This window comes from Mauremys reevesii, linkage group 10 (assembly GCF_016161935.1).
Source record: "Mauremys reevesii isolate NIE-2019 linkage group 10, ASM1616193v1, whole genome shotgun sequence".
Classification (NCBI taxonomy): domain Eukaryota; kingdom Metazoa; phylum Chordata; order Testudines; family Geoemydidae; genus Mauremys; species Mauremys reevesii.
The window spans coordinates 3565431-3577499 of record NC_052632.1 but is presented as its reverse complement, the minus strand read 5'-3'; the positions used below and the strand labels follow the sequence as shown (position 1 = coordinate 3577499).

Sequence of the window (12069 nt, the reverse complement as noted above, 5' to 3'; positions counted from 1 at the left end):
AAGTCGGGACAAGATAGAAACAGAAGTTGATCATTCTTATTGCTAGACCTCTCCACATAAATCTTTCTCACATATGGACTCCAGATTGCTACACGGGTCCTCCTGTCCAGTCTCCACTGGTCCCTTTTAATGAATAGACACAACTCTGCCTAAGTGGAGTCAGGATGGCACATGGGAAATATCCTTTCTTATCAATGGTCCTGTTTTAACGTAGAGCTTATGACAGGTTTTTAAATCAATATTATTCTAAAGCCATTCGACTTACTGAATCATTGGTCAGCTTCACTTCATTACTTTCTGTTGTCTTATTGGGGCAGGGGGAAAAGAAGTGAGCATTTTAAATAAAAGGTACTTTTGTTAATGGGTCTTACGTGTTCTAGGTAAAAATTATTACCAAATTCTCAAACTAATTGATGATAGTATTAGAGTTCTGTACTAAAGAACTGAAATGAGCTACATATTGAGATTGCTTTTATGGTGTACTATAGGAATTTTTAAGTAAAAGTAGGCTGGGTTTTTTTGTGTGTGGTGGAATGGTAACTTTCTTAAGCTTTGTCTTTTTTAAAACTCAAAGCTATTTTCTAAGGCCTTGTCTACACTACAAGACTATTTCGAATCAACTTAGTTTGAATTTGTGGATGATTCGATCTATGAATTTTTGTGTATCCATACTAAATACATTTATTCATTAATTCCAGTCCACATTCACGCCGCAGCTGGCCGACTTGGGAGCGGTGCACTGTGGAGAAGCTATCCCACAGTTCCTCCCCCCCGCTGCCCATTGGAATGCTGTAGAGCTGCATAGCCAAAAAAATGGAAATGGTTTTGGGTGTGTGTCATCATTCATTCAATCATCACAACCGCTCTCCCTCTCCCCTCCCTCCTCGCGCCTCGCGCGCAATTCTTCGTCTGTTCGCGCTGGTCGTACACAGCGCTGCGCCCACAGGACTGCATGCGATCCGCGCTGCGATTGCCGCTGCGATCATCGCTGTTGTCAACTCCTGCACCAACTCTCTCCCTCTGCAGCAGTCAGTGGCTGAGAAATCGGGCGAGGAGATCCAGGAGAGGGGAAGCGCAGAGTGCGAGAAAGCAGAAAGCAGCCGGTGCGCCGGTGGGTGGCATGGTGGTGGGGGATGGGTGGGGGTGGATGGTGTGGCAGGATTCTGGGCCGGAAACAAGCACGGACCGACCGGTGGGACACTGAGTGCTGGGGTGACACAGGAGTGACTTGAAAACTTCAGGATCTTTTGCTTGTGCTGTGTGAGACTTGTGTGACCCCTGCCCTGAAGCCCTGACGCCCAGGACACCCCCTGAGGCGGCCTGAGGAGTGCAGCCGAGTGTGGCCAGCCCAGAGCCATAGCAGGCCAACCACGCCACGCCCAGACAGGGCACGGTAGACGCGGGGTGGTCAGCGTGTGTGGCTTGTGTGTATCGTTGAGATTCACAAAAGCCAAGCAACTGCTGGAAACAACTGCTCTCAAAGAGAACCCGGGGTTGTGATTGATGAAACATCCACGGGGCTGCTTTGGGCGGGGGGGGATGGGGGGCTATAGATCACATCCACATCCTGGCTGTTAACCCCACCAGCAGCCCAGGACCACCATGCACAGGAGTACATTAACATGGCTTTACATTTTCCAGCATCGGCTGGGGAACCGGTGTGCGGGTGGGCGGGCACCAACAATGTGGGGTCGGGTGGGTTCATGACGGTCTTCTCGTCAGGGAGTCTGGAGCTCTGGGTTGGGCTCGTTCAGGAGCTGCAGATGATCTTTGGGGACTACAAAATATGGCCAGTGATCCTTGCAGATGCCTGGAGTGAGGCCCTAGGGCAGGCCCCCTCATGCTAATGCTCCGAAGCTGGGTGAGGCGCCCTGGACAGCCTGAGAGAGAGACGGATCTCTGTGCTTATGGTGCTGTCGGAGTGCAGTGGTGGCCTTGATGTGGAAAGCTCGCCCGAGCGAGATGGCGCTGCTTACTGCTGCGTGCATCAGCGAAAGGTGAAATGTGCGAGTTTTTGTCGCATGCTGTGTGCTGAGCAACAATCAGTGTGAGAGCAAGGGCGAGACGCTTTTGTCCGGATGGACGTTGAGCTGAGCCTGGCTGCAAGCTCACTCCAGCAGAGGCACCGGAAGCAGAGAGAATCAGCGGGAAAGGCTAACCTTCCACTCTCTTGAGAGCAAGTTTCGACCCTGGGCCTGGGATAACCCTTCTTTTGAGACTTTTTGCGCTTCCAACGGACCCTGGGCCTGTGTCCTTTTTTTATTTTTTTCGATCTCTATTTTATACACTCATTATTATAAGTTTCCCCACTTACTTTGCATTTCTTTTAATTAATTGAGACATGGTTGTTACTTTGTTCTTTTCTTTTACTTTGCATTTTCTTGTCTGGGGACTGTTGACTGGTGGCCACTCTGTGGCTGACAGGTCTCTGTGGTGGGGGGGGGTGCTCCTTCTGGGGTGAGGACAGGGTCTAGGGTGCAGGAAGGGGTGGGCTTGTTCTGGGCGGGGGGCTGAGGCGGGCCAGGAAGGGGGTTGGATGGGCGGAGGGGAGTGGTGGGGGTGGTGGAGGAGGGTGGTGATGGGGGCGTGGGCGAGGGTGGGGTGGGGGGGTGGGGGGTGGGATAGGCTGGTCGATCTGTCCGTGGGCCTGGGCTCATCGGCCTGCCTAGGGCGGGCTGGATCAGGCGTCAGAGCAGGGCAAGCAGGCGCTAGGAGCCTGCCATCACAGCATGACGCGGGGCAGCATGGGGGGCCCTGACAAGCACCACATTGCCACATGACTGACCCTGAATGATCCCCACAGTGGTGACCTGGTGCTGCAGGTGATGCCCTGTGTGTGTGGCCCGCACTTGATCCTTTCCCCAAGCCCAGACACTGTCTGACAGGAAAGACAACACGAAAAATTAATTTAACAGAAAACCCTATCAAAAAAAAAATCTGACAGGAAAGACATCTTTTGGAATGATTATAAACAGTGGGGGATTATTAATCTAATAAACAATTTCTAACGTGATAAGGTGTGGGTTCTGGCTGAGCCTCTAAGGAAGAAGCACTTCAGTTCTCTGGCCTGACGCCAAGTTGTGTGAGGGGCTCTTTTTGGGTGCTGGGAGGCAGTGACAGGTTCTCTGCAGGGGCTACCACTTGAGAGTTGTGCAGGGGGTGGGGGGGCCAGGACCTTTGGGGGCTGGGAGCGCGTCCTTCAGACACCTGCAGGCGTCCTCCTTGAGCGCTGCAAGCTGCAGGACATCATGAAGGCTGCGCTGCCTGTCCCTCCCGTTCCTCCTTGGAGACCCATGCTGTGTTTGGTCACGCTGCTGGTCTCCATGCTCTGCTTTCTGTCTGCGTTCCCATGTCCTGCATGTCAGTCTCTCTTCAGGGCTGCTGTGTCTGCTCTGTCTGAGGCCTCCCAGTCTCAGGATCTCTTTCAGCGAACATATCCAGTCTAGTCGAGGATGGGGGATGTGTCAGTTTGCCCAAGTGGTTGTGGAAAGACCTCTAGTTCGTTGCTTTGAGATACAGTGTGCTTTCAGTGAAGTTGGTGAGATCCTTTGTTCAATTTCTATGAAGAAGACTCACATTGAAGCACAACTTTTTGAAGAAGAAGACACCAAAGAGGAGCATTCCAGAAGCGTGACAGAGAGAGACTACATCAGCATAGCAGAGGGAGAAGAGAGGAGAGATAACAGCTGAGATGAGCAGTGAGTCGGAGAGGCAGAATCGCTGTGCCGCCTTACGGGATAGTTAAGCCTTACAGTAGCAGATGCATGTATCGTTTTCACACTCTGTGCCGCAGTGCTGGCTGCTATTTCCTTTTATGCCTAAAAAGACAAGGCAGGTGGCTGAAGGCTAGGGATGCAGGATATATGCTACTAATTAGAGCTAAAGTATCAGCATGTTGCTAAAAGGCGTAAAAACACTATGCAGAAGTAAGTTAAGCATGGAGAACTCTCACCAATGCAAAAACCCTCCGTGCCTATGGGTCACTTCATGGGGGCCTGTATCTAAGGATGTGTAGGTGGCGTGGAAGAAGCTGTATCTAAGGATGTCATAAGGGCGTGGAAGGAAGAAACTGGAGGAGGGAGGGTGGAGTTCCTCTTTTCCTGGAGCTGTCGATTGTCCATGGAGAGAGACTTTTTCCAAAGGGGAGGGTGTTGTTGGAGGACTCTTTTAGAGGGTATCAATCTGTTTATATATAGTATTTATTTAGTTTCCCTTTAAAAATTTTTTTTCCATTATATTTTTAGAAAAATATTTTATTTTTTTTAGTTTGTTTTCTTTTTTTTTATATTTTTTTTTTTATAGACTAGTATTTTTCTCCTTTCCCTGACTGTTTCCTGATTAACAAACAGGGATCTTCTTTTTTCTGAGTACGAGTGTGAGGAACAGGCCTCTCTGTGGAGGGTCCCGGCATGTCCTTCGCGGTAAGCTGGCCTTCCTCCGCAGAAGGCCGAACTCCCCTTCCCTGGGAATCTCCAATTGTGTTCGCTGTCCGGTTCACTATGCCACACACCGAGTCCAGATCTGCCTGGCCCACAGTGCCATCCAGACCCACTCGAATGGCATGCAGTGCTGGCGGAGCGGCCATGTCTGGTGCTGTGCTCCGGGCGTCCTTTTGCGCCCTGACTTTTGATAGCCTTGCCTCGTAGCGCTGGCATGTCTTTTTTGGCTGCCTTGATGGCTGCTTTCCCTCTCTGTCTTTTTGCTTGCCGCCTTGCAGGTCCCCCTTGGCTTCGCTTGTTTTCATCACCTTCCGGCAGCTCCCTGCATGCCTGGTCTTTCTAGCGAGGGACTTCTCTCTTCTTGCATCTGGGGATTCTTTCTTTCTGGAGCCCTGTCTGCCTCTGCCCCCATGCTGGTGCATTCTTCCTCAGATCCTGGGGCTCGGTGGATGGATTCTCAGAAATCAGATTCTTCTCTCCAGACAGGCTCAAGATTCTGCTTTTCCTGCATCTGCCCAGGTCATGCAGCTAGTCAAGCCCAACTGGAAAAGCTGTGTTCAACGTCAACAGAATTTGTGGGAAAAGAGAGAGCTCCCCCGCGTTATTCGAGTGGTGCACTGCGGCTCAGCGAATGCTGCAGCTGTTCGATTTGCATCCACTCATTGTAGGAGGCGGGGTAAAGTAGAATAGGAAGCCCCAGTTCGAAATTCCAGTTGGGCTAAGTGGGGGTAAGGATTAATTTCGAATTAAACGAGCTCCTAGGGTGGCCTAAGTGAAATATAAAAACAGTTTCCTTTGTATTTGATTTTTTTCTTCATATTTTGTAGATAGCATGTGACTGTTGTATAACTTGCTAAGTCCTTTGATTAGTGTTTTAATGACACACACTGCTGGCTGAGGGCAGAACCATGTCATGAAGTTTCTTGAAAAGAAATAAATGGTACCTTTTGAAATCATGCCAGAGCACGGTCCTGTTCAAGAAAGTGCTTGGTACCTCTCATGGGTGAAACTTTAGTTCCGGAATCTGAAATCCAGTCCTTGCCCCTCTCCCTCATTTTTGTTCACTGATTGAAGTATTATTTTATCCCCTTGAAAAGGGAAATAGCATCCCCACACAACTCCACTGAATGCTCCTTGTTAGTTCAGTCCTCACTTGTACACTTCTGAAGCGCAAAGTCTGTAATGCAGGGACTTACTGCCATTTTAACTGAGTTCTTGTAAAATTCCATATACTTCCATGGGTGTTATGTTAAGAATAAAGAGGAGATCTAAAATAATCCATGTTTAAGTGCCTGACCTATTGATATCACTAGGGAAAGGTCTGGTACCCCAAATGTTAGGCTTCAATGGGGCATATCTTGACAGGCAAAAGAGTTTGTTTTTTTCAGTTGAGTCAGCAAGAAGTGGCTTTGGTGGTAACTTTCTACTGCTGGACAAATAATTCCTCTAGTTTGCTGTCCCTGCAGAAGGTTACAGGGATATCTGGGATTCACTGGCCTTGTCTACACTACAGGGGAAGTTCAATCTAATCTACACAATTTGTGTTACATGAATAGTGTAACTCAAATTGACGTAGCTTACATCTACTTACTACAGAGTCCGCACTTGCAGTTGTGCCTGGAGACGCTCTCCTGTCGACTCCCTCGATCCGGTGGAGTACAGGAGTTGACAGAGGAGCAATCTGCGGTCGATTCAGCGGGTCTTCACTAGACCCGCTAAATCGATTGCCTATGCATTGATCGCCACTTGTCTTCCCTTACCAGGAGATCCACAAGCCCACTGACTGTTGCTATGAGGAACTACTGTATAAAACTCACTTATTAAAGTGGTTGCTGTTGCCATCTTGAAGCTGAACAGTACTAACAGTAATTCCTCCATTCTGATAGGGAATTGGCGTGCCATCATTGGCAGTTCTCTCTTGGCTTGTGTTTTTTGTCAGTGGAATTATCAGTGTGGAAAGCGTGCAAATTGCAGTAGCAACCAGTTGTCAGGAATGTGAAGAAGGTAGTGAGTAGCCCACTTGTGCATTTCAGATTGCCCATCTGAAGACCGTGACAGAATTAGATTAATGGAATTGTGATAGTGCGGCTGTTAAAATAACTGATTACTTGTTAGTCTCTTTCACAATGAACAGTGATCAGTTGCTTTTGTTTCCATTCGCAGCATGAGATGTGGTGGTACCCAGTTCAGCCTCTTGATACTGGGTTTTATACCTTCTGAGTATGTTCCCAAAGAACCCGTTCTCCGTATTCGCTAAACTCTTCAAGATCCTAAAGATCCATGTAAGCATAATGCTCCACAGTCCTGTGTGTTAGTTTGGATGCTTGCTTGTTGGATTTGAGTGTTTTGTGTCTCCGGGGAGATGTAGGTTAGTGTTCTGAAACAATTTTATATTATTTGGTTGTGAGACCTAATACAGTGCACAGCTGGAATGTAGGGGAATGCTGGGGCTATAATTTGGGATTAAAAGATAGTTTGAGATGGAGATGTGAATAAAAATCAAGACTCATTTAGACTTAGTGTCGCAACACCTGGCTCTCTCTGGGTATACTAAGGTAGAGCCTATATTTAAACACAATCAAAACTAAAGAAGGCCACCTCCAATAATAATAATAATGCCTAGCTCTTGTATAGAATTCTTCATCCATAGGTCTCAAAATGCTTTACAAAGGAGATCAGGTTCATTTCCCCCATTTTACTGATGGGGAAACTGAGGCACGTGTGTGTGTGTGTGTCTCTTTCGAAGTCACCCAGCAAAGCAGTGGTAGAGCTGAGAATTGAACCTAGGTCTCCTGAATCCCAATCTAGCAGACGACTGCCTGGTTTAAGCTATCGCTATAAAGTATCTCCAGTTTCACATACCTTTTAGACAAACATTAAAGACCAGACCATTTCTGCTATAAAACTGATTTTTAGTTTTAGTAGTCAGTCTCCTGAATGGTCACTCAAAGGCTTTGCTGAACCTGGGAACTTTGGCCATTGAAACTTGAAGGTGGTAGAGGAAGCCAGTAAAAATTATTCCTGGAAAGTAAAGCAAGGCTGTTATTAAAAACTAAATACGGATGCTTTTTAGACTCTGTGGGGCTTTTGAGGAGATGTTACCCTAGTGTGCTATAATCTTTAAAAGTCCACATTCCACTATATAAGTAACTAGAGTTTGATTATTTTTTTTAAACTGTTCTTCCCAGCCTTTAACTTTTGATGATTGTAAGAAAACATGAAGTGCTTTGTAAGCTGGTTTTTGGTTTTGTTGCTTCAATTTATAAATAAGAAATGCTGGAAAATGAGCATTTTGTTGTAAAGATGTTTTGAAGGCCACATTTAAAAAAAAAAAAAAAAAAAGACTCCTAGAAGAAAAACTGACAATTTAATGGTGCATGATGCAGTAATAAAAATGCCTGTGTGGTTATGTTTAATCCTTTAAAGGAGAGAAAAGAAACACTGTAGTTATCAGCATTCAAAAGGCACGACACAGGCTTAAATATATGCAAAGCCTTGGAGAGACTGAAGAAATTTACTGACTATATTGCAGAAAGCTTCTGACAGGCGCATCGCATCTTTGAAAGTAAGATTTGAATTATTAAAGCTGTCTTTGTTTATTAAATTGGGCCTCCAGTGAGAGGATTGTATGAAGAAATGTCATGCAGACTTGAGTTGAATTGGGCATAATTTGTAATGGGTATTAAAAGTAAATTTACCTTGTTGGACTAGAACAGTGAGTACATTCAAGTGCTTTAGAAAATGAAAATTCTAGTTTCAGGTGTAAAGTAGACTGTGTCTTTTAAGTCTGTTTCTGGAGCAGATAAACACACCTCTGTTTAAGGAGACCAGTTTGTTGGTGAAGGATAATCCTTTTAAAACCAAGAGACTTGAAGGCAGAGCAGTTCAACAGAGGAGTCTTTGTTAATTTTAAATCAGGAATGCAAGGGAAAGAGATGAGAGCCAAGGTGTGTGTTTGGGGATGAGATGATTAAAATGCTACTTTTTGGAAAAATTAACTACATGGGGTTTAAAGTAAATTAAATTAGATCATTTAAAACATTTTAGTTGTGGGAAAAAATGTTTTTACACCTATTCGATTCAAGTATAGCATATATTTGTAACTTTATGCACATAGAAGATAAATTGCTGTTTTCAGGAAAGTGAGACAACTGCATTGTGAAATACTTTTTCTTATTCCTGTTCTCAGCTGGACTGTGTAAGAAATATGCAAAACTAACAAAGTAGATGGAAAATCATCACAAATATTGTGGGACCAGCAAGACACTGTAAACAAAGCACTTCATAAGAATGTTTAATTTAGGATATTTTTTTCTAAAATTTACTTTGTAATTTCAGGGGTTTGATTACCTCTGCAGTCCAAGTGCAGACAGCATAATTTGTTCAAGGTTGCAAACTGGGCTCCAATTTTTGTTAGCTTTTTCATTTTTTATCTATTCCTTTTATGCAGTTTCTCAGGTGGAACACCACAATGGCTTATTTAAAAATGGAATTCTTTAAATATGGGATTTAAATCTGAATTCTTCAGAAATGTTTCATGAAAGCCATGCATTTTATGACACCACAAGGCAGATGTCAGGATTTACTCTTCAATTAGGTAGGATTGTGGTGGGAATAACAGATTAGACTCCTTTTGCAGCTGATGCACTGTCTAGAGGAAGTGACATTTATGCTCTTGATCCTTCAGTGATTCTGCATGTCAAGAACTGAGCCTTGAAATTCGTCAGCAGTGCTGTCTTAAGAGCAGACAGAGCTGAGTAAGAGGATTTTTACAGACAGAAAATTTAAGTACAAATGGCAAAACAGCAGGTGCTTAAATACATTATTTTTTTCTTTTTTTCCTAGGAGATTGGAAAGAAAATTGTAGGTGATTATTTGAAACTAATGTATTTTAGACATTTGAAATCTGAGATGCACTAGAGTTTAGAGACCTTCGTTTGATTAAGGTAAGAGTATTTTAAGAAAAGTGTACCTTCCCCTTTCATCTTTCTGCTTACTGTGTGTTTTTTTATTTGACTTTTCTGTCTAATCTGAGATTCTGTAGTGTAATGCATTCAAAATGTACATTGCACCCTTGGCATTTAAATGGTTAATGTTCATTCAATTTAATAACTTTCGGCTGCAAAGGGCATATGGGTCTCTGTTTACAGAAGGTGGTGTGTTGATAACTGGGTTCTGTTTGGCCAGAGAAATTAAAGCAGGCTATTTATCATGAGGGATAAAACTGTGTGATTATAGTGCATTTACTCAGAGGAGGAGCTGGCTGGTAGATCTACTATAAAATAAAAACAATCATGCAAATTAGGTTTCATGAAATTTTTTTCATTTGTTTTGTAAGCAAACTCAGTAATTACGAGGGGGTTACAGGGCAGAGGAAATGTTTAAAATTTTTTACCTTAGACATGCTGTAGTTCTATACGATAAACCAATGAAAGCGGAGATCAGGTAAGCAGCTGTTATGGGTATCATGGCAACATAAAATTACTCGAGTGCTAAGTGCATATTTATCTCTAATTTTTTTGCCAAACAGCCTTTTTTTCTTTTATAAACGTATGTTAATTACTATTGTCATGTTAGATAAAAAATGAGTAGTGATATACTGCCTTTTTTCTTAAGAATGAGAATGGAACATTGCATATTTGTACTAACAACTTAGTTTTTGAAAAAATGCTCTTTTATATATATATATGAATGAAGCCTCCTGATATTCCTTTTGGTGGAGCTGTATTTAAACTGTTCCCTTACTTGTGTGTGGTATAGTTAGCCGCACATAATTTTAGAAAACCAAATTACAAAGGAGGAAAACCAAAATTAGAGACCAGCAAAACGTGCCTTGAACTTCTGGTGTTCCTCTGACATGCTCTGGCTTACAGATAAAAGTAGAGATTGAACTGCTATCCCAAAAAAATGTCAGTGTTTTATATTAAAGGAATACTTATTGTATGTCTAAAAACTAATATACAGAACCCTTTTTATGTCTAAGAAAATAGCAGATTATTTGTTAGTATTTTTTTTCTTTAAAATTTAACTCCATGTGATGAGTTTATTCTGCTTATGTAAGGTACTTCTTGTGAATCTCAAACTAACCTGACCATAATTTCCCATGTTTGTAACCTGTATTGGTGTACGTGATCTGTTATGAGATGTAGGACTGTCAGATGAGAGGGAGTTTAAAATGTCTTATTTTTTAAATTTGTAAATGGTAGCAGGAAGTAGGAGTTGAACTGCTAACATGGAGCCTCATTTCAGGTGGTAGCAGAATGTTACATAACCAGAGAAACAAATTTCTTCCAGAGTTACACAAGTGCTGTGTGTACAAAGCATCCATTTTGTGTTATGAGTATTGTGAATTGTTCCTTCTGTGCAGTTACTAAATGTAAAAGAATGCAGCAGATCCATTTGAGTTTTGTATCAATCACTTCAAATGTACAACATCCCATCACTTTAGTGTATTCTCTACTAAGTCAGCCTCTGACTTTCAGAAAAATTAGTTTGATTTGTCAAAGTAATCATACTCCTCAAACCTTACCATACTTAACTGAATGTAGAATATGCTTTTTTTTATTAACTTTTAGGCAATAGAATTTGACTATTTTGGGAGTAAATAAAGTTTTGCTGTCGGGTTTTAAATATATATCCTCTTAAACATGCTTTGCAATCTGCTTATGCAGGCATCATGAGTTTTATATTTAAATTGGAATGATTTTTTTTAGGATGAAAGTGCTTGCAGATCTGAATTGTGAGGGATAGATGAAATTAAGCTGTGGAAGTACTGATGGCAATCTACAAAGCTTTAATGTGTTAATGTAGTCTAGGCATTATCCATATTTAGAAGCATTTTAGATTAAATCCTGGAGAAATTAAGACTCCTGTCTTAAGCATGTTTCTGAAGTGATGGATGGTGTAGAACAGTAGTATGAAGGAGCGCCTAATGATTATTTTGCTGTTGCTATAACTATGTCAGAGACGCTAATTCCCTCAAGTTCAGTAAAAAATAAAACTTGGAGGGAGTGGGGGAGCGACTGGTGTTTGTAAAATGTCTTAGTTTTGTGTAGAGACCTTTTTTCTCTTCATGAATTATTCAGTTTTTTGAGTCTGCTGTATTGCAGTATTTAATATACTTTAAATGACACTGAATCAGTTAATATGGTAAAGGGAAAAGATCTAGGTTTATTGAAAAATTATCTGTCAGTTGTGCAGCAACAGTGAAGAATGGCTTGCTGACTTGAACTGAAAAGTATATTTTATGACCACAACATACCAATATACCTTTGCACTTGGTGTTATCCCATATTTAAGATGGTTGGGCAGATCAGAACTGGGAGACCACAGTTAAGCTCTTCGGGACAAGGGACCACTATGCTTTTAGTACAGTGCCCAGCAGAATGAGGCTCTAACCCTGATTGGAGGTTTTGGGTTCATTACTATATATATCCGACTCTAAGGAGACTGGACATGAATTAATAAGAAATTAGATTGCTATCTGTCATTAAAGTGGTTTTAAAATTATTTGAATAACTGACCTGCTGCCCAGAAGGGTCAGTCAAAGGGGCTAAGAAGGGGATGCTGTCCTTTGCAGGGAAGTAAGTCTGCCCTTGTCTTGTACAACATTTAAAAAAAAGTTTACAAA

At 42.8% G+C, this 12069-nt stretch overlaps 1 protein-coding gene across 11 annotated transcripts in view; it reads left to right on the top strand.

Moving 5' to 3' along the window:
- GLCE (glucuronic acid epimerase) overlaps nt 1-12069 on the top strand; it is a 108956-nt gene that overhangs the window by 36160 nt on the left and 60727 nt on the right. For 5 of the 11 annotated variants that reach the window (XM_039492146.1, XM_039492145.1, XM_039492149.1 and 2 more), the window contains 3 exons: nt 6603-6721; nt 7866-8004; nt 9285-9385. The exons of 1 other annotated variant lie outside the window; for it this stretch is intronic. The gene's annotated coding sequence lies outside the window, so the exon portion shown is untranslated. Of the gene's footprint in view, nt 1-6602; nt 6722-7865; nt 8005-9126; nt 9197-9284; nt 9386-12069 lie in introns of all 11 variants that reach the window. 5 more of the 11 variants (XM_039492150.1, XM_039492143.1, XM_039492148.1 and 2 more) reach the window with 3 other exon arrangements.